The sequence below is a fragment of the Hemiscyllium ocellatum genome, chromosome 10 (assembly GCF_020745735.1).
Source record: "Hemiscyllium ocellatum isolate sHemOce1 chromosome 10, sHemOce1.pat.X.cur, whole genome shotgun sequence".
NCBI lineage: Eukaryota > Metazoa > Chordata > Chondrichthyes > Orectolobiformes > Hemiscylliidae > Hemiscyllium > Hemiscyllium ocellatum.
In genome coordinates this window covers 81,975,774-81,999,535 of record NC_083410.1, presented here as the reverse complement: position 1 = coordinate 81,999,535, position 23,762 = coordinate 81,975,774, and the positions used below count along the sequence as shown (strand labels likewise).

Below are 23,762 nucleotides of genomic sequence, written 5' to 3'. Positions count from 1 at the left end.
ATAACCAGAAATTTAACTAGAAGAGTCATTCATGCAATCTGTGCAATGAGTGATTGGCTTTCTACATCCTAAAGCATTTTGCCACCTATAAGGCACAAATCGCAGTGAGATGGAATGCTAACAACTCACTTAGATAAGTGCAGCTTCAAAAGAACTCAACAAGTTCAACATAATTTGGAAATAAAAATCCACATGATTTGCACTCTGTTCACTGGCTTCAATGTTCATTCCCTTTTCTTACGGTACTGAATGGCAAAACATTAACTCTGCTTTCTCCTCACAGGTGCTGCCGGATCTGCTGAGTTTTGCCAGCAATTTCGGTTTTCATTTCTGATCATCAGTATTTGCAGTTCTTTATTTATCATTATAGTCCACATTGAGTTATTACCAAGTCTGCTCTGTTATGAATGACGATTAGTTCATTACATTTGTTTGCTTCACTAATCAATATCAGCTTTGGTCTAGCCAATTGTCCTAGCAACTCAGCCACATCAATTATAAACATAACCAACAGTGCCAGCTGATGCTCCATTACTGATTTTCTTAATGTTTTCAGTGTGTTGCCTAGTGCTGAGATTCACAATGATAAGTTAGAGAAGCAATGCTGAATAAATAAATTTGAAGTTATGCACCAGTTGAGGAAATAAACTTTTGAGTCACTTTTATTATAAAATATTACCAGACGCCTGGTAGTTCTGACAGAGCGCAGAACATTAGTTAAGATGTGTAGTGAATTAGCATCTCTGGAACAAAAGTTTTTCTGTTGGTACATCTCCTTCTCAAACAAAACCAAGATTTCAAAGACTTTCTGTCAGTGATTCCATTGGGTGTGGAGGATGACTTAATCCCTGATAACAAAATCAAGCATAATTAATTATTCAGAAAGTGATCAGTCTCAAGTGGCAATGTTGTGTTTTAATGTAAGTTATACAAAGAGAAAACCCTAACTCTCTTCTTAGATGGATGTAAAAGATCCTAACTCACTACCCAAAGAGCAGATGTTTTCTCTGATGATCTGACCAACATTTATCTGTTAATTGATATCACTAAAACAGAATCTGAGGAAGGGTCACTGCACCTGAAACAATCACTTTGACTTGTCTTCACTGATGCTGCCAGATCTGCTGAGCTTTTCCAGCAACTTCTGTTTTTGTTACTAAAACAGACACTTGATTATTATCTTAATGCTGTCTGTGCAATTTTGTTACGTGCAATCTGGTTGCCAGGTTTCCCATATTACAGCAGTTTCCAGAGTGCTAGATGAAGGGTAACACACTGGAATTTCCTCAGAATGAGAATGGCACTAAGTAAATGTGAGTTCAGACTTTTTATTTCTCTTAATTTCTGGATATTTTCTTTATTTCAAATCATTGATAATTAGGATTTAGAACTGTTACAGATGTCTAGACTTTTAGGCAATTGAATGTATTAAATTTTCTTCCATTTTCAATATTGCAAAGTGTCACCTTCTGCAAATATACAAAAGATTGCAATCTGAAACAACACGTCAATGTATTGCTATTAAAGTACCCACCATAGAGTCATACAGCACAGAAAAAGACTCGTCAGTCCAACCAGTCCACTATGAACATAAACCAGTCCATGCCAAACATAATCTCAAATTAAACTAGTCCTACCTGCTCACTCCTGGCCCACACCCTCCAAATCTTTCATATTCATGCACTTATCTAATGTTGTAACTGGGCCCACATCCACCACTTCTTTAGGAAGTTCATTCCATATGTGAACACCCTCTGTGTAAAATTTGCCTGAACTGCTGCGCTCTTCCAGCACCACTAATCCAGAATCTGGTTTCCAGCATCTGCAGTCATTGTTTTTACCTAAAAAAATTGCCCCTCATGTCTTTTTAAATCTCTCTCCTCTCACCTTAACAAGTGCCCTAGTCTTGAAATACTCCATTCGAGGGAAATGACACCTACCATTAACCCTACCTATACACCTTATCATTTTATAAACTTCTATAAGGTCACCTCTCAGCCTCCTATTCTCCAGTGAAAAAAGTCCCAGTCTTTCTTTCTAAGTCAAACCTTCCAAATCTAGCAGCATCCAGGTAAATCTCTTCTGAATCCTCTCCAGTTTAATAATATCCTTCTGATAATTGGCTAACCAGAACTGGACACATTACTCCAGAAGAGGACTCACCAATTATCTGTACAACCTCAACATGACTTCCCAACTCCTATACTCAAACGTCTTGAGGGTAGGCATGCTAAAAACCTTTTCAACTACTCTATCTATATGTGATGCAAACTTCAAAGAATTATGTACCTGAACCCTTAGGTCCCTCTGTTCTATAACATTACTCACGGCCCTATCATTGATTGTACAAGTCCTGCCCCTGTTTGTTGGACCAAAATGCAACATCTCGTATTTATCCAGATTGAACTCTGTCTGCCATTTTTCAGCCCATTGTCCATTTAAAACGTCCATGTTTAAGATGCTGAAGATTGCCTCTTTTATTATTGTGATTATTCAGAATGCCAAAATGGTCCTGCCCATGCAGTCACAGTCCAAGATGTCGGCCACATCAAAGGTCTGCTAATGCATCACTGATATCACAATGCCAGAATGCATTTGTGCATGCACCAGTAATGTTACCACATTCAGTGTGCAATGATATTAGCAGCAGAGCTTGTGCAAATGACCTCACCAAGCTTGCCATATTCATGCGTGGGCTGCTAACATCACCTGGGAAGTTGGTCAGTTTTCTTATGACTGAGCATGAGAAAGGGATTGAGGAGGACACTGAAGATAATGAGAAGCCAGAGGCTGGGCTGATTAGATTTGGAAGGCTGGGGCTGACGACATCGAACTTTCCCTCCTCATACAAAAACTGCAGAGTAGCTCTCCACCGGTGCTGCGTCCCCACATGGCCCTCTCCATGCTGTTCAGGAGGTGCATTTTATGGAGGTGGTTGGTTTTGCCCAGGGGCTGAGGCTAAGTGCCAAAAAGCTGATTGAGGAGGTGGCAAGGGAGAATAGCAGGTTGGGGGGGAACAGAAGCAGCAAAAGCCCTGGCCCCAGCTAGTCCTCCCAGCTCTGCAAAGGGCCCATCCCTGGGCACTGCAGCATCTGGAGAGGGTTCGGGTTGAGGCAACAAGTGCATTGAAGGATTGCATTGGTGGGTAAAGAGAGCTAATATGTAGATATAGCTGGTAAGAAGAAGGTTGCTGTTCAAATACTGGGTTTTCTCCGGGTGCTCCAGTTTCCTCGCACAATCCAAAGATGTGCAGGCCAGGTGAAATGGCCACACTAAATTGCCCATAGTGTTAGGTGCATTAGTCAAGGGTAAATATAGGGTAGGGGAATGGAACTGGGTGGGTTGCTCTTCAGAGGGTCGGTGTGGACTTGTTGGGCAGAAGGGCCTGTTTCATATCAAATCTAATCTAATCTAGTACTAGAGATAAAATTTTGACTTCAGATCGATGGCCAAGTTAAGCAGCTAAGGAGGTTTCTGTTTTTGGCATGAATCATCAAAAAGGTTTTCTAGTACCATTAGGAAGATCGCCACCCTGGATAAACAAAATCGTTCCTTCAGGTTGTTTCAGTTTGTTTGAAGTTTATCCATACCTGGAAATACAGATACATTAATTCTACAATCAGTATTTTTTCTTTTGAGAATATGAATCATACTCATATCAAAATTGTGAATTCTTCTTTAGAAAAGTGAACCCATTGGTATTAGTTTAATTTGGTAATAATAAAACTAATAGCTCACATGTCGTGAGTACATTGTCAGAAAGCTACAGCTGAATGGAGACATGTCACTGGCCGTGATCGAGGGGAGAGGAAGGGTATAGGAATAAAGAGATGTGGGATCTTGTGGTGACTCTAACTCTGAGCCAGGAGACCTGGGTTCAAATCCCACCTGATCCAGAATTGTGTAATTGTATCTCTTATCAAGTTAATTAGAAATTATCAAGAGGAATGATATAGGTCTCATAAGGCTAGTGGTTCAGACTGATTAAAATCATTTTGCATTCCTCTATCAATCTACAGAAAATATTTGAATGTATCTGTTGACCTTTCAGATGAAAATGATCAGTGAATAATTCCAGTGAAATTTGGTCAAGTGTAAACCAGTTAAAGAAACAAAGATGGCTGAATTGCCACTGAATATTTTATTTATCAGCCTGGTGCAGAATAAGTTTTAATGTCCTAAGTAGCTTATCTGGAAGATATTGACAAACTGTTGTTTGTCCTCCCAGCGCAGTGAAGCCAAGATGTTACAATCCATATGTACAAATGCCATGTCCTGTTAACAGATGTCTTGACCTTCCTGGGAAGATATGTACAGCTTGAAGGAGGCAGCACCAATGCAGTAGACCCCTTTCAAATCTGGACCAGCAAGTGGCAGGTTAAAGTGACCCTGAAGGTGGATGCCAGTGGGAACATCCTCCAGTTTTGTGATTGAAGGGAGGTGAGGCTCCCTGGTGCTGGGGCAACACAGAGAGTGTGCTGAACCTGTAGGAGGTCAGGGCACATGGCAGCAGACTGCAAAGTGACTCTATAGAAACTGCTAACAGGAGGGGCACCTGACTAAGGGCTGCAAAGAGTCCAAGTGCAACCTTTGTTGGAAAACAGGCCTGCAAAGGCCTGAGCAAGACATGAGTGGGGAGAAACCCATATGTGTAATTGGCCAGAAGTGGCAACACAAGCAGTGGAACCCAGGAGAACAGCAGGATGCCACCCTCCAATAAGACAACTGAAATAAGGGATAGTCAGAAGGAAGTCGGGAGTGTGGTGCTGGAAAAGCATAGTAGGTCAGGTAGCATAGGAGGAGCAAGAGAATCGATGTTTCGGGCATAAGCCCTTCATCATCTCTGATCTCTGATCTCCAGTATCTGCAGTCCTCACTTTCTCGTCGTCAGAAGGAAGGCAAGACTTGCAGGAAAAGAAAGGAAGATATTCCAGAAAGTCATAAACCAACAGAAAACCGATGGAAGAGGAGACAGTGACGGGGGAGTATGTGGCAGCTGGTGAGGAAAAACCACAAATGGAAAACCGTTCAATCTCACAGGGCTAGCACAGGCCAACAGAATGGAAAGAGCAAGTTGCATGAAGAACATGCCAGTGATTGCTTTTCCAATGAAGACTTACGGGAGGTTCGCCATAAACAGAAGGGGCAAAGCACCAAGATGGGGAAGGAGATAAGCACCCCTGACCTGGAAACATGAGAGGCCCTGCAAAACCCCATCTCCTGAACATAAAGGTACTGAGCACAGCACAGCTCCGGGAAACCAGGAGCGGAGCACAACAATAACTCTGCACAATTAGGAGCACAACATAAAATCTGACCTTCCTGGCTTCGTCTCTGCCCCAGTGACACCTGGTCAGGATAACACCCGCAAGAGGAATAGGACAGCTACCTCAGCCCTGTGAAAGTACAAAAGTTTACATATACCACTGGGATGCAGGAGCTCGCCCAGCAATGGGATCAGTCTTAAATCTTTATTGGACAATATGGTGATCTAAAAATATCATAACAATGGTTTGAACATTGGCAGTGTAAACGTGTGTAGCATAAAAGCCACTTTGCGATGTTTTCACTTTGGCCAAAGTCAAACCGGATGTCCTTTTTCTGCAGGAGTGTGAGGTACTACCCCTCAGCAGCTACAGGAAATGGTTGAGCTTACAGGCCCACAGGCCTTGGATTTGAGTAATGATTGCCAATCCTCCAGCCTAGGTATTCTGCTGTGAGGAGGCAACTTTACCATCTCAGAGGTTAAGGAGGAAGTGGATGAGTACATCCTCGTAGCAGATGTTATGTACAGAAATGCTCCACTGTGACGAATTAATGTATGTGCCCTGGAGGTAAAGAGTGAATGTCTAGCCATCTTTCAGACCACTGCTGCCAGCAACATCCAGACCTGTTATTCTGGACTGTCACTTCAACTGTATCACTGATGCAGCTAGATGATCCAGAGAAGCTAACAGCAAATTGGACATCACATCTGGATTCCTGATGAAAATGTTCAAAGTCATCAAGCTGCACGATGTCTTCAGCACTCCGACAGAGTGTGGCATAGATACACTGAGTCATGCTTAGGTAGGTCTATCCACTCCATGATAGATTTCCTGTTTATGTCTTCAGTCAGATCCACCTGATGTCAAGCCTGTGTTGTTCTTTGACCACTGCTAACCGATTATTACCTATAGGATGGCCAATGGGCCAGAAAAGAAATGTGCAAGTGGAACGTGAACCTTTTGACCCCAGAAAATACTCAAACTGAAAAGGAACTAAGTAGGTTGGAGTACCGTGAAACCCTCAGTTTCCAGCAGACTGGTGTGAAACAGTTAAAGGGAACATCAAGAGATTCTTCATTCTCAAGGGTGTTCAGAAAGCAAGAAAGAGACAAGTAAAATTATCAAAACTCCAGAAAAGCTTGGAGAACCTATTCCTGCTGCAGACAGAGTTCGATATCAAAGAGGATCTCCAGGAGGTGAAGAGCCAACAAGCCTTGCTCTTTATCTTGAAGCCTCCAAGATAATCTTCTGGTCCAGGGTCTGCACTGTGGAACAGGATGAAGTGTGTTTGGGTGCACAGGGAGAGTCATGATCAGCAGCTGAAAGGAAGAAGATGGCTTGATAATGTCATTTCAGTCTGACATCCTGATGATCAGCAAATCTTTTTATATCAGACTGTATGACATGAAGCCTACAGACTACACAGCCTCCCAGTTGTTACTGTCCTAAAACAGAGTGTTGGATGACAGCACGCAGGAGAGGCTGGACCAGATGTTAGCTCTGGATGAGTTGACCAAAGCCCTTACGTCCTTTGAAAAAGAATAAAACTCCCAGAAGTGATGACTTACTGGTTGAGCTACATTCAGTTGTGGGACCTTATTGGCCAGGACTTGCTGGAGGCGTCTGACAGTTTGCTCCTGGCAGGTAGCATGTGTGAATCCATGAACAAGGGCATCATCACTCTAATCAGTAAGTGGAAGAAGGAGAAGGAGGAAAGTAGAAATTAGGAATTGGTGATCAATTTCACTGCTAAACGCAAATGACAAAAGACTTTCTAAGAGTCTCACAAACGGAGTTAGGTCTGCTCTGAGATTAATCATTCACCCTGACCAAATCTATGCCATATCAGGCAGGAAAATGAGAGTCTTTCTCGGGAATAATATCACCTACACGAAGTTTGGACATCTGCTCCATCAGCCTGGACCAAGACAAGGCCTTTGACAGGATATCACACACCTACATGTGAGGTGTGCTTCCAAAATGGGTTTTGGATGCAGAATCTAAATTGGATATGACTGCTCTACACCAACATCATTAGTGCAGTCTCAATCAACAGGTGGGAATCAGAAAGCTTCCCAAACAGATCTGGAATTAGGCGGTGCCATCTACTCTCTCCTGCCTTGTTTGTATTGTATACAGCCTTTTGCTGAGTCCATCAGGAAGGATACTAATCCTAGAAGGGCATTGATCCCAGACAGCGGAAGCCTGCAGGTCAAAGCCTCCCTGGACATGGATGACGTTGCTGTTTTCTGCTCGGATCTGCTGTCAATGTGCAGATTCATGAGCACCTGCAACCAGTTCAAACTGGTCTTGGAAGCAAAGGTAAATCAAGGCAAAAATGAGAGCAAGGCCATGTTCTTTGGGTACGGGGCCAAACCATCCTTAATCCCCTTCACATCAGGTCAGATTATCTGAAGATGCAAATTATCATCAGGGGAACGCAGGAACTGGACTTAGGGGAGCACTGCTCCCTTTCAATTGCAAGGAAAAGCCTGGTAATCAGGTGTAAGGTATTGTCGCAAGTGGTACAGGTCTGGCCATTCCCTGAACCTATGCTTTAGACAGCCAAGCCATCTTCCACTTCAAATGGAGATCAAAGATGGACCATGATTGCAGGGATGCTATGTAGAAAGCTCTGGATAAAGAGAGGGGGAAAGATATACCCAATACTGCACTCATCCTAATGGCCACTTTTGTATGTGGCTGCATCAAGGTGCACGGAGACTCTCAGTATGCAAACGCCAACTGTCACTACGTACTGAAGTTCCACCTGTCCCCGGTGTTGCAAAGTAGTTGGACCGTTCAGTATCACTGATTCTTTGTGGAAAAAATTGCAAAGAGAAATAACTTTGACCACAAGTTAGTCCAGAAGGGATCAGCACATAACGTTCTTGAGACCCTGTTGGAAAAGAAGAGGGTGGATTCTGTGCATGGATCCTTGAATAGACTATCAAAGTCATCTGGCAGAATGCCTTATCACCAGAACTTTCCAACAAGCACCAAAATGTAGCTTTACCGATGGTCAGAACAGCACAGCCTGTCAGATCCTTTGTCCATGCTCCATCACTGTGCACCACTGCATGCCGGCCTCGCAGATGCTGCACTGGTGAAGAGATGTCACACAGCTCCTTCTGGAATATGCCTTTGCAAACGTCTGTAGAGAGATGCAATTTTTTTTTTCAAGATTTTGTCCCAAATAATTTCATGATGCAGGACTCTGTGCTCTACAGGCTGTTCCCCAGGAGACAAACATTGACTGCACCTGGAGGACTAAATGGAAGGTACTCTTTGGTCTGCCCAAAACTCGTTGGTCACTGAGTATAAAGAGTTAACATTGACTGAGAGTTGCAGACAGGCACATTCCAAGTTGCAGGACTATGTGCTGAGGGATACTAAAGCTTGGGGCAGCTGCTGCCAACAGCAGTGGGGAAAGATCACCATTTAAAGTCTTTTTGCAAATTATAGTTAGGGCTTGTTCAGTTATCAACCTCTTTCATTACCTCAATGTACACAAATAGTGTCTCACATGAGTAAGAAATATCTTTGATTTTCGCGATTGCAGAGAATGTCAAATTCCAATGTTTGTTTTTCTTGATACACAAAGATTGTATAGAACTGTTTTAATACCTGTGAATGTACATAAAGCTTTTTTTTAATGAATAAAGCATATTTTTGCAATTAAAACTTATTTTTGTAGTTGTAGTCTACTAGAAATAGGGAGAAGGAGTGAGAGATCTCAGTTTGGTGATGATTAAGTAAGGTTGTAATATCATTTCCTGGATTGTAGTCTTCTGTTGATATAGTTAGTAAGGTAAAAACTGGCAGGAGAACTTGACCCTGTGGAATGATCCTCCTGGAATATATGGGAAATCAGAGACATTTCTAGTGATCATGGTGACTATATATGTAGTAAGTGCATTCAGCTGCAACTCCTGATATGCTGCATGGAGCACCTGGAACTATGGATAGACTCACCATGGAGCATCGATGAAGCGAAGAATGTTGGGGGTAGCACCATTAGCGAATTGGTTGCGCCAGCAGGAAGACAAATAAGTTTGGTCGGGGCAGTGGAAGAGTTCCTGTGGCCAATCCCCTCTCAAACAGTTATACGCTTTTGGATACTGGTGGAGATGGCTTCTCAGGGAAGGCAATAGCAGCAGCCAGAACAATGACACCACAACTGGCACTGTTGTATAATAGAGAGAGTGAAGTGTAGATGAGCAGTGGTGACAGTGGTCATTGTAGTCAAGGGCATAGATTGAGGGTTGCTTCCAGCCACAGAAACACCTAGAATGGTATGTGGCCTCCCTGGTGCCGGGGTCGAGGATGTCTGAGTAGGCATAGAGTATTTTGAAAGGGGAGGATGACCAGCCATAGGCTGTGGTCCAAATTGGTAGAAAAAGAGATAGGGTCCTGCAAAGGGAATTCAGGGAATTACGTAGGCAGCTAAAGAACAAAAGGATTATTTTCTATGTCATGCACCAGTGAGGCTAGGAACAGGAAGATACTGATGTTAAATACATAGCTAATGAACAAGTGTAGGAGGGAGGGCTTCTGGAATGTAGATCATTGGGATATCTTCCAGGGAAGATGGGACCTGTACAAGGACGGATTGCATCTAAACCGAGGGGGCTACCAATATCCTGGGACAGAGGCTTGCTAGTGCCACTTGGGAGGGTTTAAATAGTGTGGTGGAATGGGGTTAGAACCAGAGCAGAAGGTCAGCAAGTAAAACAATCGAGGAAGAGTCAAAGACTAATGCCAATAAGACTAAGAGGAAGAATAAACAGGGCGAGATTACTGAACACGACAGGTCTGGCAGTCTAAGTTGTATTTGTTTTAATGTGAGGAGTATGGCAAATAAGGCAGATTAATTTAGAGCTTGGATTAAAACACACAACAATGAAGTGTAGCTATTGCAGAGACTTAATTGAAAGAGGGACATGACCAGCAACTTAACGTTCTGGGATTTAGATGTTTAAGGCAAGATAGACAGGGATGTAAAAGATGTGAGGGAGTTGTGTTCCTGATTAGAGAGAATACCACAGCTGTACTGTGGGAGGCCACCTGGGTGGGCTTGTCCAGAGAGGTCATATGGGTAGAGCTCAGGAACAGGAAGGGTGCAGTCATTTTGATGGGATTGTACTACAGGTTTCCTGACAGCCAGCATGTGATCAAGGAACAGATATGTGTACAGAAAATGTGAAAACAACAGAGTCATTTTATTGGATGATTTTAATTTCCCCGATAATGACTGGAACTTGCTTAATAGCAGGGTCTTGGATGTGGGGAGAGAAGTGGGGACAATTCATTAGGTGTGCACTGGACAGTTTTTTGAAACAACATAAATAGTCTAACTAGGGAAGGAGAATATTAAATCTGGCATTGGGGAATGAGTCCATCCAACTGATTGAGTAGGGGAGCATTTCAGGAACAGTGACCATAATTCTATAAGTATTAAGTTACTTATGGAAAAGGACAAGAGTAGTCCTGGGGTGAACATATTAAATTGAGGGAAGGTTAATTGCCACTGTATTAGGCAGGAACTGGGAAGCATAGATTGGGGTGGCCTTAAATGCGTGCCCTCTAGTTTTAGACATTTATGGGAAAAATATTCTGACCGTCAACCCTATCAATGCATGTCATAACTTAAAAGACTTCTATCAAGTGTCCCCTTAGCCTCTGCTGCTCCAGAGAAAACAACCTGAGTTTTTCTCATACCCTCTAATCCAGGCAGCATCCTGGTAAACCTCTTTTGCACTCTCTCCAAAACCTCCACATCCTTCCTGTGTTGTGGCAACGAAAATTGAACATTAGGTGCGTGGCCTAACCAAATTCTTATAAAGCTGCAACATGACATCCTGATTCTCGTATTCAATTCCTGGATGAGCCCACCCAGGTGGCCTCCCACAGTACAACTGTGGCATATGCCTTCTTTACCATCCCATCTACTTGCATGGCTACTTTATGGAGCTATGGACTTGAACCTCAAGATCCTTCTGTACATCAATGCTGACCATTAAGTGTACACTCTTTCTTAACATTTGATCTCCCAAAGTGCAGCACCTCAGACTTACACAAATTAAACTCCATCTGTGATTTCTCTGCTTATATCTGTAACTGATTTATATCCAGCTGTATCCTTTGACAAGCTTCTACTCTATCTGCAACTCTACCAATCATCTGAAAGTTACTAACCCATACATCTGCATATATCATAAACAGCAGGGGTCCCAGTACGGATCCCTGTGGAACGCAACTAGTCACGGACCTCCTGCCTTATAAAACAAACCTACCATTACCCTCTGCTTTCTTGTTAGCAAGCCAATTCAAAATCCACGCAGCGTGGATCCCATGCATCTTAATCTTCTGGACGAGACTACCATGAGGAACCTTGTCGATAGCCTTACTAAAATCCATGTAGACAACATCCATTGTTTTACCCTCATCAATCACCTTCACCACCTCCTCGAAAAATTCAATCATGTTAGTAAGACTTGACCTGCCCTGCACAAACCCATGCTGACTATCCCTAATTAGGCCATGCTTTTCCAAATGTGCATAAATCCTATCCCTAAGAATTCTCTCCAATAGCTCCTCAACCACCAATGTAAGACTCACTGATCTATAGTTTCCTGGATTATCCCGATTTCGCTTCTTTAATAGAGGAGCAACATTAGCTACTTACCAATCCTCCAGGACTTCTCCATAGACTAATGAGCATACAAAAATCTTGATCAAGGGCCCAGCACTCTCCTCTCTCTAACCTGGGATAGATATCATTGGGCCCTGGGCATATATCCACCCTCTTCCAGGAGATCCATCACCATTTCGTTCTCAATCTCAAAATACCCAAGCATATTAGAATGCTCCACATACATCCCACTATCCTCCATACCCTTCTCTTTGGCAAATCATGATGCGAAGTACTTATTTAGGCTCTCACATCCTCTGCTTCCAAGCACAAGTTCCATTCTTTACCCTTGAGGGGTCCTACCTTCTCCGTCTTGTTTTTAAAGTATGTATAGAATGCCTTGGGATTCTCTTTAAGCCTACTCGACAAGATCATTTCATGATCTCTTCTTACTCTCCTAATTCACTGCTTGAATTCCTTCCTTTCTTTATATTTTTTATGTGCCCTGTCCAATTTTAGCTTACTAAACCTTACATCTGCTTTTTCCCTTTTAACTAAATTCCTAACCTCCCTCACTGTCTCAGGATCCCTTACTTTGTCATCCTTGTCCTTTCTCCTTACTGGAACATGCTGGTCCTAAACTTTCAACAGTAGATCTTTAAACAATTCTCACATGTTAAATGTGGACTTGCCTGACAACAGCTCCCCCCAGTTAATGCTCCCAAGCTCCTGCCTAATACTAATGTAGTTTTCCCTCCCCCAATTTAGTACCTTATCACAAGGTCCTGATTAATCCTTATTCATAGCTATCTTAAGACGTAACGAGTTGTGATCACTGCTTCCAAAATGGTCTCCAACTGAAAGGCTCATTTGCTAATACAAGGTCAAGTATGGCCCCTTCTCTAGTTGGAGTCATGGGTATATGAATAGGAAGGGTTTGGAAGGATATGGGCCGAGTGCTGGCAAGTGGGACTAGATTGGGTTGGGATATCTGGTTGGCATGGACGGGTTGGACCGAACGGTCTGTTTCCATGCTGTACATCTCTGACTCTTGAATGCACTTGACAAATTCTGCCCCATCTAAGCCTCTTGCTCTAAGGGAGTCCCAGTCAGTGTTGGGGAAGTTAAAGAACTCCGGTCCCCACAACATTATCTCTGGATTAACATTCCAGTGATAATACCACTAGGCCTTTGCCTTCTTTCTATATGGACATTATTAAGGTCCCTTATGATAGGCTGGTACAAAAGGTGAAGTCACATGGGATCTGTGGTGAACTGGTAAAGTGGATATAGAAATGGCTTTCTTATAGAAGACAGAGAGTAGTGGTGGCAGGGTGCATTTCAAATGGGAGACCCATTTGATTCAGTGGCGTTCGCAGGGATCAATGCAAGAACCCTTGTTGCTTATAATATATATAAGTGAAATGGAGGAGAATGGAGGTGGCCTGTTGAGTAAGTTTGTGGATGACACAAAGATTGGAGGAGCTGCAGAAAGTGAGGAGGATTGCCAGAGGATACAACAGGATATAGAAAGGCTGAAGACTTGGACAAGAGAGCAGCAGATGGAGTTTAATTGAGACAAATGTGAAGTGATGTATTTGGAAGATCTAATGCAGAAGTGATGCTTACAGTAAATGGCAGAACCCTTAGTAGCATCAATGTACAGAGGAATCAAGGCATATAGGTTCACAGTTCCCTCAAATTGGCAACACAACTGCATAAAGGTATTCAAGCAGGCACATGATATGCTTGACTTCACCAGTTGTGTCATAGAGTGTAAACATTAGCCACATTTAGAATATTGTGTACAGGTCTGGTCACCACACTACACAAAGGATGGGGAGGCTTGGAGAAGATACAAAAAATATTTACCTAGGATGTTGCTTGGTTTGGAAGAGATTAGCTATGAGAGTTTGGACAAACTTGGTTTATTTTCACTTGAATGTCACAGAATGAGGAGTAACCTAATAGAAGTTTACAAAATTATGAGAGGCATGAGTAGAATGGATATAAGGAGTCTTTTTCCAATTGTAGAAATACCAACTACTGGGGACATAGGTTTAAGGTAAAAGGAGGAAAGTTTAAAGAAGGTATCAGAGGAAAGTTTTTTCCCAAGAAGGTGGTAAGAGCCTGGAATGCATTGCCAGAGGAGGTGGTGAAGGTGGACAAAATAGCAATGTATAAGAGGCATCTTGACAGATATATGAATATATAGGAGTAGAAGGATATGGACTGCTTAGAGGCAAAAGGTTTTTAATTTAGAAATCATGTGTCAGTGCAGTCTTGGTGGGCTGAAGGACTTGTCCCTGTGCAGTATTATTCTTTGTTCTTCATTTGTTCTTTGTACCTCTGTGAAATTGCAAGGAGTTCAAAACTAATTTTCAACATAAAATAAAAAAGTTGCCTGATTTCCAAATAGAATGCTATATTATGGAAACTGATTTACTTGAAGCTTACAAAAGGGCCTATTTTGAAAATTTGTCTGTGTGTGTGACTAGATTTGAAATACTAACTCTGCATTCTCTCTACAGACTTGCTGAGTTTCTCAAGCAATTTCTGTTTTCATTTCAAGTGTGAACAAAATCATGTTCTGATCATTAAACAAAACCCAGTAAGTGTAGACTCCAGTTAGACACCTTAAACTTCTATTTACCTTTCTTTTTTCTCAATGATCCTAAAAATGTTCTTGTGTGAGCTTCTGTGATGTGCTTACATTTCTTTCTGTTTATTCCAATTGCTGGGCAACTCATGAATGTTTGGTTGGCCATTATTTATGAGCAAGTTCATGTCACTTAGCCCTTGGCCCCTTTTAACCATTTAGTTAGATCATACTTGTGAAACTTAACCTCATTTATTCAATCTGTAAGCCTTGATATATTTACCAAGTGAAAAATTCAGTTTTGTGAGATCCATTTGATCCAACATCTACAGTCTTTAGGAATAGACAGGTCTAGAATTTTTACAAACTATTTGGTGACATTGTTCCATCCCCACCCATAAGGCTAAATGTACATTTTTGGCCAGCTCACGGGACTTTGTGTAATATTGCCATTGAATTTTATATCCAAAACTGGAATTGTACACATCAACCCGTAATTACATAGCTTATGTTTACAGGTTCCAGGGCTACTTTGCCTGGAAATAAAGAGCAGAGCTAGGGTCTGATAACGATTAATTGAACAGAACAGTTAAGCAAACTGTGACAGACACAACTTTCAAAAACTTGCTAGACATTCCTGTGCAATAGCTGTAAAGCTACAAGAATTTCACTTTAACAAAGTCCAATAGAATTGCATGACAGTTTTCTGAAATTTAGTAATGTAAAGTTGATAAGATGACTTGCAGTGACACAGATATTTTGAGAACAGTAAGTACAGCATGCTGTGAGAATTCAAAAAAAAAGTAGGAGATAAGATCGAATAAATGATAAACGTAATGGTTCACAGCATATAGCTTCGGTTTTAAAAGCTTACAGATGGTAAGAGCAGGAGAAAGCTGAGAGCAATAAACAATACCATAGTAATGATACCAAAATGAAATAGAGGAAACTGTGTATTGAGCTTACATATCAACAACTAACAATGCAAAGTTGAAAGTATTTACAAATATTTGGAGTTTATTTAATGTAGCTATAGTTACAATTTATGCTACTTTGTTTATTTACCTATTAAAAAGGTGCCTGTATAAACTTTCTGGATGTTATGCAGGATTTTATAGAGTAAATAAAGCGAAATTGTTTTCAGTAGCAGGTGAATCTGTAACTATAAGACACAGGTTCAAGGTTATTGACAAAATAAGCAGAAATTTGTCCGGCTATAAGCTTATGCATAGTGGTTAAAAGATGCATCAAAGATTTCAGAGCTTACATCTTAATATTGAGGTTTCCCAACTACTGAATAATTATCACAGTAGGGGCCTGGTGAACATATGCAGGTTAGTCCTACATTAAACAGATTTCAAAATGTGCAGTTGTTTTGTATTTTCACATATCTTTTAAGTGATTTATTTAAGGTAGTGCAAAATAAATGAGAAGGGAATTCAGGAAGCATGATAATGCAGTGAATTGTTATGATTTGGAATGCTGAGAGAGGTTAAATTGGAATATATACTTGGAAATTACTTATTGAGCTTATATGGACTTCAAAGAAATTATTTGAATGGTTATACTAAAAGAGCCAAGATATAGGACTCTCTTCAAGTGCATTGCTGAAAATGACACCATTCTAGTTTGCACTTAACAGGCGACTCACAAGAATACCAAGGGAAAAAGTAACAATATTTTATACTGCATAAAAAGATTGTGATGATTAGTTGGACTCTGATTGGTAGATGTTTGTCATGCCAAATGCACCAGTTACATGATGACTGACACAGAACTGCCAAGCTTTGTTTAAATCTAAACAAGGCAGGTTGATTGATTAATTCAGGCATTGCTTTGAGAAATTAACCAGAGAATGGCTTTCACCTATTTAGGTAATTTGAACAAGGTGCATTGTGTGTATAGGCAGCCCCTGGGTTGCAAACGGATACCTTTCTAGAGTCAGTTTATAAATTGATTTGTATGCAATGTAAGAAAAAATAAAATAGTCATTCGTAAGCTCAGGAACATGTTGGATCTTTAAAATCACACCCATATGTGGGTTTGTATTATGGGATGGCTCCATCTATCACCTATCATCCATTTCTGAGGCATCAAAATCCAAAGTTAAAAATCACACAACACCAGGCTCCGAAAGCTAGTGTGCTTCCAATTAAACCTGTTGGACTATAATCTGGTGTTGTGTGATTTTTAACTTTGTACACCCCAGTCGAACACCAGCATCTCCAAATCATCAAAGTCCAAGCCTGTGTCCTGTCAATATTACAGTGAACAGTTAAGCTCTACAGACCAGGAAGGCCCCAGGTTCAATGATTGGGTTAAATATTTTTAATCAACTTGCTCGGATACATTATGAAACAATTTGGTTCAGGTGGAATTCCAACCCAAGCTTCCTAGCTCAGAAGTAATGACTTTAACACTGTACTTAAAAAGCCCTATATTAATAATTGGTCTATATTGAGTTTAGTTCAATTCAGTTGTGTAAGCAGTTGAGCATTTTAATTGGATTCATTGCTCCAGGAATAGAAAGCAGAAAATTAACAACTGGTCCTACCTCTGATGCTGCCACAGCCAACTAGCAGCTGATGAATAAGACCGACATGTGCAGTATTTATAGTGAGTCAAGGGATATGCTGTACCATGAAAGTAATTCAATGTATTTATACTGTGCCTTTCACAACTTCAGGACATTCAAATTACAAACAATTGTTGTCAGGGTGACTTCTATTTCCCTAATATTGATTGGAACCTCCTTAGTGCAAATAAATTGAATGGGCAGATGTTGTCAGGTGTGTCCAGGAAGGATTCCTGAGTCAATATCTAGATAGGCTGACTAAAGGGGAGGTCATATTGGATTTGGTGCTTGACAATGAACCAGGTCAGGTGTCAGATCTCTCGATGAGATAGCATTTTGGTGATAGTCATCACAACTCCCTGACATTTACTATAATCTTGGAGAGGGATAGGAGCAGCAGGTATAGGAAGTATTTAATTGGGGGAGGGGGAAATTACAATGCTATTTGGCAGGAACGGTGGAGCATTAAGTGGGAACAGATATTTTCAGGGAAATGCATGACAGAAATGTGGAAGTTGTTAAGGGAGCACTTGCTGTGAGTGCTGGATAGGTTTGTCTCACTGGGGCAAGGATGGGATGGTAGGGTGAAGAAACGTTGGATGACACAAGATTTGGAAAATCTAGTCAAGAGGAAGAAGAAAACTTACTTAAAGTTGAGGAAGCAAGGATCAGACAGGGCACTAGAGGGTTACAAGGTATCCAGGAAGGAACTGAAGAATGGCATTAGGAGAGCCGGAGGGGATATGAAAAAGCCTTGGTGAGTAGGATTAAGGAAAACCACAAGTCCTTCTACATTTTGGTGAGGAACAAGAGGATGGCTAGAGTGAGGGTAGAGCCGATCAGGGATTGGGGAGGGAATTTGTACCTGGAGTCGGAGGTCGTAGGGGAGGTCCTTAATGAATGTTTTGCTTCAGTATTCATTAATGAGAGGGACCTTGTCATTTGTGAGGACAGCATGAAACAGGCTGATACGCTGCAAGTTTTATAAAACATGAAGTTAGGTAAGTCTACTCAGCCAGATGGGATATTCCCAAGGTTACTTTGGGAAGCGAGGGAAGAAATTGCTATTCCTTTGGCAGTGATCTTTGTGTCCTCACTATCCACTGGAGTAGTACCAGATGATTGGAGGGTGGCAAATGTTATTCCCTTGTTCAAGAAAGGGAATAGGGATAACCCTGGGAATTACAGACCAGTCAATCTTATGTTGGTGGTGAGCAAATTATTGGAGAGGATTCTGAGATCCAGGATTTATGATTATTTGAAAAAACATAACTTGCTTAGAGATAATCAGCATAACTTTGTGAGGGGCTGGTCACACCTCAGAAGCTTTATTGAATTCTTTGAGCATGATAAAACACATTGATGAAGGTAGAGCAGTGCTTGGGGTATATATGGATTTTAGCAAGGCGTTTGATAAGGTTCCCCATGGTAGGCTCATTCAGAAAGTAATGTGGCTTGGGATACAAGGAAATTTGACTGTCTGGATACAGAATTGGCTAGCCCATAGAAGACAGAGGGTGGTAGTAGTTGGAAAGTATTCAGGCTGGAGCTTGGTGACCAATAGTATTTTGCAGGGATTTTTCTGGGTCCTCTGCTCTTTGTGATTTTTATAAATTATTTGGATGAGAAAGTCAAAGGTTAGGTTAATAAGTTTACAGATGACACGAAGGTTGGTGGAGTTGTGGATAGTATGGAGTGTTGTTGTAGGTTGCAACAAGACATTGACAGGATGCAGAGCTGGGCTGATAAGTGGCAGATGGAATTCTACCCAGAAAAGTCTGAAAGTCAAGACTGAATTCAGATTACAGGATTAAAGGCAGGATTCTTGGCAGTGTGAAGGAACAGAGGAATCTTGGGGTCCATGTCCATTGATCCCTCTAAGTTGCCACCCAAGTTGATAGAGTTGTTAAGAAGACGCATGGTGTCTTAGCTTTCATTAGCAGGGGGATTGAGTTTAAGAGCTATGATGTTATGCTGCAGCTCTATAAGCCCTTCACAGATGCTACCAGATCTGCTGAGCTTTTCCAGCAACCTCTGTTTTTGTTTCTGATTTACAGAATCCGCAGTTCTTTTGGCTTTTATGACTTTGGAATGTCTGAAACTGACTTGCAGCTGATTAAGTAGTAAAAAATGAGGTCTGCAGATGCTGGAGATCACAGCTGCAAATGTGTTGCTGGTCAAAGCACAGCAGGCCAGGCAGCATCTCAGGAATAGAGAATTCGACGTTTCGAGCATAAGCCCTTCATCAGGAATAAGAGAGGGCTTATGCTTGAAACGTCGAATTCTCTATTCCTGAGATGCTGCCTGGCCTGCTGTGCTTTGACCAGCAACACATTTGCAGCTTGCAGCTGATTAGTATTTTTGAATATTGTCACTGTTAATATGAAGTGCAGAAATCAAATTATGCAGGGCAAGGTTCCACTAAGTGATGTTGCTCAATAAATATTATTCATTACACAAGTGAAAACACTCCTGCTCTATAAAATAGCACATTGGATCTTTTATATTTATGTAGAGAAAAATAAAGTCTTAGCTTAACATTGTAAACTAAAGCACCTTCAGTGCTGCACTGGTGGTTGAAATCAGATTTTAGGGCGTGAAACCCAACCTTCCAATTCAGAAGCAAGACCATCAATACTGAACCACCATTAGCAATTACATTGTGTGGTGACTGATTGAACTACCATTAGAATTACATTGTGTGGTGACTGTCTGACCATCCATAGGTTATCTGATCATGCTGAAATGCACAAATCTATTATTTCAGCAGATTTGTCTTCTGTTTTTGCTTTGTGCACTGACATAGAGCATTTTAACTCATTATAAGTCTTTTCAGCCTTTTATTTTACACAGAACTTATGTTTTCTCTGGAAACTTTCACATGCCATCGGTGATGTTGAGCATTCACTGTTACACTCATATCTTAAATTTTTACTAGTATACCAAAAAAAGAAATTACACCTGACCGAACTAGATGGTACGGTGGCTCAGTGGTTAGCACTGTTACCTCACAGTGCCAGGTCTTGGGTTTGATTGCACCCCTGTGTGACTGTGTAGAGTTTGCACATTTTCTATGTCTATTTGGATTCCCTCTGGGTGCTTTGATTTTGTCCCATCTAAAATGTGTAGGTAGGTGGATTGGACATTCTAAATTGTCCTTGTGTCCATGGATGCGCAGGCTAGGTGGGTTAGCCAAGGGACTTGTGGGGTTAAAAGGATAAAGTAGGGGGTTGGGTCTGGATGGGATATTCTTCAGAGGGTTGGTGTGGACTCCATGGACCAAAAGGCCTGCTTCCGTACTGTAAGGATTCTACGATTCAAAATTAATGTGTTTCCAATTTTTTTTTAGAATTAGAATCCTTACAGTGTGGAAACAGGCCCTTCAGCCCAACAAATTCACACTGACCCGCTGAAGGGCCTGTTTCCCACTTAGACCCTTTCCTATACCTTACATTTACCCCTGAACACTATGGGCTATTTAGCATGGTCAATTCGCCTAACACGCACATCTTTGGATTGTGGGAGGAAACCCAAGCATCCAGAAGAAACCCACACAGACATGGTGAGAATGTGCAAATGCAGTTGCCCAAAGCTGGAATCAAACCCAGGTCCCTGGCACTGTGAGTCAGCAGTTCAAACCACTGAGCCACCATGCACATGCTTCTTCATTTTCTCTCTGAAAGAAATTCAAGATGTCAAGATAGGGAGGCAGATGGAGGGTTAGATGTTATGATTAGAGATTAGATTACTTACAGTGTAGAAACAGGCCTTTCGGCCCAACAAGTCCACACTGACCCACTGAAGTGCAACTCACCCAGACCCATTCCCCTACATTTATCCCTTCACCTAACACTACGGGCAATTTAGCATGGCCAATTCACCTAACCTGCACATTGGAATTGAACCCGGGCCTCTGGCGCTGTGAGGCAACATCTTTTCAACATTCTTATAATATGAAAATAATTTTAAATTCTTCAGAATGAAATGTTTGACTAAGTGCCTGCTGTGTAATTTAACATACGATTGGAAGAACACATAAATCTGCTAAAAAAAATGGATTTGTGCATTACAGCATGATCAGACAACCCAAATATGGCTGTAGCCAGTGGGGAGGTGACTCATAGGCTAAGCATTTTTTTTAACTCTGGACGAGAATAATCAGGTGAAGGGAGGCATACCAACCCTCACCCACACCAGCAATAGAAGTGGGCTTACCTTAAGAGGGAGGAAGGGTCTTTGAGATTATTGTGTTGTGATAGTATTGAGTGACTGATTTATGACACGTTCCATTGCTAGCTCTGTTGCTGCCCTGACAGCTCCTTGACTAATAAGTGTTAGTGTTGCCTCAGACAGTTGAATTTGAACAGAAGCATCTAGAAATCACAGAAACAGCATAAGTTAAATTATGCTTCTCTGTGGAATGAGGGTGGGTCAGGGGAAATGAAGTAATCAGCTAGGCCAACTGCTGTTTAAACACACATGAAGCTGACTCCACAAAGCTGCTCTGTTTACAGGGTCTATGGTGTGTAAAAAAATGAGCTAGCCTCCAAGAAGAAGGGAGGGGCGAAGCATGAATCTTAGAAGTACTTCATCAAACCCACGTTAATTCAGAGCTTTAAAAGGAAGTGACATAGAATGGGGAGAGACGTCAGCTGAGAACACATTTCTCCTCCAAGCCCATCCCCTGGGTGGAGCCCACCTCCCTACAAGCACCAGATGAGTTTACTGCTTGTTAAAACGTTATAGTTTATTTCCTCTCTGCTACAGAGATACACGTGCTAAAAACCATTTGTTTGAAGGTATGTGAAACAGTTCAGATTCGTTTAACTCCACAGCGCGTTTTCTGATGCTTGAATGTTTTTCGAAAAGCTTGAAAAGGATGTCAAAACCAGACAGCTAGTCAAATTAGTCTATGCATAAGAATAAAAGCTTGATCATTTATCTAGATTCCTCTGGAGTTGGGTAGCAACATTTAGTTAAATATCACAAGCTGAATGTAGACGAAGGAAGCATTGATCCTTCCCAGAATCGGAGAGGGTTAGTAATAAAACGTGTCTAATGAATCGATCCAGCTTTGCTGGCTGCTTTGTATCCTTTACACTCCCCCTTTCTGTTACCATAGTTACGGCCATGGCAAAGATTTCGGAAATGCTACTATTGATTCATTCTAGTCATAGTATCTGAATCCTGAAAAGCGGTGTTTGAAATAATGACAACCACTTCATATTGTGTAATTTTATTTTCTTTCGAGGGGTATGCACGTTACCACGGCAACTGGTAAGTTGCTTTCCCAAATGTGTTTTTCCATTTCAAGAGGCCTTTTACACGTGTGTGTATGGCTATAATATAGCTTGATCATCGAATACTGATATATAAAAGTGAAACGATAATTTCAGTTCTAAGAAACGTAGACGTAGGGTGTTTTTAGTTTTACGTTTTCCTTCATGTTTTTCAAATATAGGGGCTTTCCATGACACTTGATTTAAACCTGAAAGTGCTGGAAAAATAACTTATTAAGCCTGTCAGCATCTGTTAGCCTTTTAAGTCTGATATAACTTCTCTAGAACTGAAGGGAACAGGAAAATAATTCTTGTTGATTACTATGGATAAAGAGAAGTGAGTGAAACAGATTGAGGGTGCCCAGAGCAAAAGATAAAGGAAGGGTTAATGTAACTGGAGGAATGAATAGAAAATAGGTTGGCTTTGCTGATTGCAATCACATGCAAACAAAGTACTGATGGGTGGATGGAATGAAGGGCTGTAACTAAAATGTAAGACAATGAATGTGTATTGAAGGTTGTAAAGTTCCCTTCCTTTAGCTGTGTTTGGCTTCACTGTAGCAGGCCAAGGACTGCAACAAGAGCAAGGTAATATACTGAAATGGCAAGCAGCTGGAAAATCAGGGTAATTCACATACAGAGCAGAGGTGTTCAGCAGAGTGGTCATCCAGTCTTCTCAATGTATAGGAGACCACATTGTGAGCAGCAAATAAAACAGTAGATTGCAAGAATTATAAGTAACTACAGTTTCAAAGGGAAGCTATGTTTGCCTCTTGGATAATGAGAAAGTAAAATAGAAATCTCTGTAAATTTGCATGGGAATGTGGAGCAGTTTGGGCTTAAGAAATGTTAGGAGTGATAGAAGAATGGACCAGGGTGACACAAGGTATAGCTCCTGCAGAATGCTGATAGAGGGGAAAATATGTTTGGTGACCACCTCCTGCTGGAGGTAGAGGAAATAGTGAAGGGTGATTATTTGAATGTGGAGATTGCTAGAAAGTGAGGACAGTGGGATCTCTGGGAGAGTGGAAGGGATGAGACTTTGGTGTGAACATGAGCCAGGCATGATAGTGCTATGATCCTTTTTTCCTTTTTGAGGATAAAGGACAAATATGTAGAATTTTTTTTTAAAGTGGCATCATTTGAAACAGATGGAGAAACTGAGTGAATAGAGTTCTTACAGGAAGCAGGCTATGAGGAAGTGACCTTCGGATTGATTGGCCTCTCCCACCTCCCCCTGCCCCAGGGCTTGTCTGCATGGGTTTACTCTGTCAAAACCAACATTGTTTCTGCTATTTCCACTTCAACTTACACCTATTTTGTACCTAAATTATTCCTTGACAAATGAGTGCCAATGGTAGTATCTTACCCTGTTCATCCTCCCAATCCCCTCCATTTGCTCCTTTCT

The 23,762-nt window shown here is 41.4% G+C and overlaps 1 protein-coding gene across 2 annotated transcripts in view; it reads left to right on the top strand.

Annotated features, from left to right (window-relative positions):
* The window catches only part of agpat4 (1-acylglycerol-3-phosphate O-acyltransferase 4 (lysophosphatidic acid acyltransferase, delta)), a 192,394-nt gene that overhangs the window by 25,556 nt on the left and 143,076 nt on the right, over positions 1 to 23,762 (top strand). The window contains exon 1 of one of the 2 annotated variants that reach the window (XM_060831010.1): positions 21,791 to 21,874. The exons of the other annotated variant lie outside the window; for it this stretch is intronic. The gene's annotated coding sequence lies outside the window, so the exon portion shown is untranslated. Of the gene's footprint in view, positions 1 to 21,790; positions 21,875 to 23,762 lie in introns of those variants that run through there. 2 annotated transcript variants of the gene reach the window in all.